This window comes from Lathyrus oleraceus, chromosome 5, assembly GCF_024323335.1.
Source record: "Lathyrus oleraceus cultivar Zhongwan6 chromosome 5, CAAS_Psat_ZW6_1.0, whole genome shotgun sequence".
NCBI classification, from domain to species: Eukaryota; Viridiplantae; Streptophyta; class Magnoliopsida; order Fabales; family Fabaceae; genus Lathyrus; species Lathyrus oleraceus.
Genome location: NC_066583.1, coordinates 16,993,355 through 16,996,970, shown reverse-complemented (window position 1 = coordinate 16,996,970; position 3,616 = coordinate 16,993,355). Strand labels below are relative to the sequence as shown.

The 3,616-nt window shown below is 38.4% G+C and overlaps 1 non-coding gene across 1 annotated transcript; it reads left to right on the top strand.

The window, feature by feature from the left end:
* Positions 1-2,642: 2,642 nt before the first annotated feature.
* On the top strand, positions 2,643-2,749 carry LOC127090089 (small nucleolar RNA R71). Its single transcript, XR_007791623.1, has one exon. It is a non-coding gene; the product is annotated as a small nucleolar RNA R71 (small nucleolar RNA).
* Positions 2,750-3,616: the final 867 nt, after the last annotated feature.

Below are 3,616 nucleotides of genomic sequence, written 5' to 3'. Positions count from 1 at the left end.
TGAGAGATAGAGTAACTAAGGAACACCATAAGGTACGGTGCACTTAAGTGGAATACGAAATATGGTAAGGTACCACGCGCTTAAGTGATTTTGGGCATATTATAAGATATGGGCCAAAATACACTTAAGTGGTCTTTTTAGCTTAAAGCCCACACAAGTGGTTCTATAAATAGAACCGTTGGGTAGAAGCATTATCACTCTATTGGAATTTCATTTCCCTCTCTCTCTCACTCGAAGCCTTCATTCGTAGCAGCTAGCACTGAGATTGAGGGAATCCGTTCGTGTGGACTGAGTAGAGGCGTTGTCATCGTTCAACGTTCGTGATCGCCACAAGAGGTAACGATTCTATCACTGATCATGCCCATTCGTAAGGATCATTAAAGGAGAAATTTTTAAATTACGTTGCGTTTTGGATCACAATTCTCCTTCAACACTAACATTAACCACTAATCACTAACTTTTAATTCAAGCATTTAATTCTTGTAATTTATTTTAATGCAATTTACTTTCTTGCTCATTTATTCATATTGCCTTTTCCCTTTGCTCACTTGAGCTCATATTTATGTTTATGCCATTTTCCTTTTGCTCATTTGAGCTCATTATTATGTAAATATATTGTGGCTTTGTGATTTTTTTGTCTTTGTTTGTGTGAACCCAGTACAAAAAGGAGAAAGGACTTAGAATTAGGATCTTACCTATGCTTAAAGGAGTTCAAGAGCAACTAGGCCTCATGCCTTTAGAATGCTAAACCTATTGAAGAGCAACTAGGCCTCATGCCTTTAGAATGCTAAATCTTAAAGTTGACTTGAAAGGACCCCTAATCTAAACTCTCTCTTTGTCCATTCTTCTTATTGCATTGTGAACTTTTTGATTGTTTGTTCTTGTGTGATAAGGATACCATCTTGAGATAGTAATAAGGACCATTGTCATGAGTAGCCAAGTTATAAGAGACAAGCCAAATGGAGATAATATGAGCTTGATTATAATATTTGCTTTGATTTCTTGTTGCTTGCTAAGTCCAAAGGAAAAGAGCAACTTGAATCATCTCTATGATTTCAAGAAAGGAACTCCAAGGGTTTTATCTCTTCTCTTATCTTTGCATGTTTAGGACTATCCCTTCTCTTCTTCTCTCCACTCTAACCCAAGCCAAACTCATTTTGTGCAAACATTGACATTGTTTTCAAAACTAGAAACCTAGGCCATATGCCTTTGATTTTTCAAACTCTTTTCACTAATACTTATTGTGAATGAATCTTAAGTCAACTTTGACTTCATTTTGCAAATACTTCTAACTTGTAAATACAACTCACTTCAAGTGGTTTTTGTGGTTCCAATGACCACCTTTGTTAAAAACTTTTTCATAAACATTATCCATAGGTTTGAGTTATCATAGTGGTTGATGTAAATCACACCTTATCCTTAGTGATTGGACTATAAGTCTTCCATACTTATTATAGGGGTGATCCCTCACTAGTATGTTGAAGCTCTCCTCACATGGTGGATTGTTGGTTTAGGTTGGGTTTTCTCCCTTTGATAACAAAAGACCTTAAGGCTTTTGGTCAAATCAATTCACCAACTTTTTTTGAGATTTTTACCCCGAACTACGAGGTTTTGATCCTACCTTTGTGATGGTACGTAGGCAATGGGTTTATCCATTCAAACAACAAATTGTAAATAATATGTATATTCTTTTCATATCCCTAATCTTGTTTGCACAAATATTTTCACAAATACCAACCTACAATACACATTTGCAAAAAGGGCTCCCTTAGAGTACTAAGGATGTTTTTGGTGCTTAAAACCTTCCCATTTCATAATCAACCCCCTTACCCAGATCTCTGACATTTTTATTAGTTTTTGATTTGATAAAACTTCTTACTTGGTTTTTGTTCGCTTTCTAACCTTTTCTTTAGATAAATAGAAGTGCGGTGGCGACTCGAATTGTATGCTTACTTTTGATTTAGTCAATAAATCTAAAGGTAACAAATACCCCGCTACAGCTAGTATGTATGTTTTGGTCCAAGAAGTCTTTGTTTGTCAGAGCTTAGGTAGCTATGAAGACTTCCATGATTAGTTCAAGGTTGGACTTCCTAGGCATGTTAGGAGCATTATTGGATGGCTTTTGATATCCAGGCGGAACAACGGGTGCTTGGCCAGGTGCATACAAGGCGTTGTTATTCTTATACGAAAAGTTAGGATGATTTTTCCAACATGGGTTGTAGGTATTCGAATAAGTATTTCCTTGTGTGTAATTCACTTGATCGGTTGGGACTCCTTCTAATATATGACATTCTAGTGCAGCGTGTCCAGGAGTTCCACATAACTCACAGTTTGGAGTCACGGCAGCCACGGTGGCTGCGGGTGGTATGGTCAAGTTGTCTAACTTTTGAACAAGGGCATCTACCTTTGCATGGACGTGGTCAAGGCTATTGATTTCGTACATTCCACTTTTTGTTTAGGAATTTTCTACTGGAGTTCTTTCACCTCCCCATTGGCAATGGTTTTAGGCCATGTTTTGAATGAGTTGATAGGCTTCATTGTATGGCTTGTCCATAAGTGCACCGCCCGCGGCAGCGCCTACTGTCAGTCTTGTGTTATACAGAAGCCCATTGTAAAATGTGTGAATGATCACCCAGTCTTTGAGACCGTGATGTGGACATATCCTCATCATCTCTTTGTATCTCTCCCATGCATCGTAGAGAGATTCTACATCTTTTTGTCGAAATCCATTGATTTAAGCTCTCAGCATAGCAGTTTTTCTTGGCGGGAAATATCGGGATAAGAAAATGTTCTTCAGTTCTATCCATGTTGTAACTGAGTTGGATGGCAATGATTGCAACCAAGCCCAAGCTCTGTCTCTTAGAGAGAAAGGAAAGAGGCATAGTCTTATCGCATCTTGAGATACACCATTCGCCTTCATAATGTCTGCGTACTGCACAAACTTGGTCAAATGTTCATTAGGGTCGTCCGTAGGATTTCCAGCAAATTGATGTTTTTGGACAGCTGATAATAATGAGGGTTTCAGCTCGAAATCATTTCGATTGATAGCGGGGGCGGTAATGCTGCTGTGAGGTTATTGTTGGGATAGGGTAGCGTAGAACTTAAGAGGACGATTATGTGGATCTACTGTTGCCATGGTTGGTTTTTCAACTGGTTCAACAATAGGAAAGAAGATATCGGGAATATTGTACCTTCGTTGGTACTCTAGTATTCAGCATCTTAAAAATAAGAAACGCTCTAATTCAGCGATTGGTGGTGCTAAGTTATCGCCTTCTGAGCAAGTACTTGGCATACAATCGGGGGAAATAAGGGAAAGGAGATTAGTTTTTACCTTAGTCTATATTGTGAAACGAAAGAATCGCACTATTTGCCTAAATCAGGTCCCCGGCAACGGCGCCAAAAACTTGATACGTCTCGTGACTGTATATAGAATATAGTCTATCGGGTAATTGACTGCAAGTGCACAGCCCAGTCGTTTTAGTTTTAAAATATATCGAACCCACAAGGACCGATGGTCAAACTAATGCTACCGACGTTACTATGTTTAGCTAAGGGAATGATTTTTAGAGGTTCGGTTGAAGAAAATTAAATCTAAGGGAAGTTAAGTTTTAAGAAA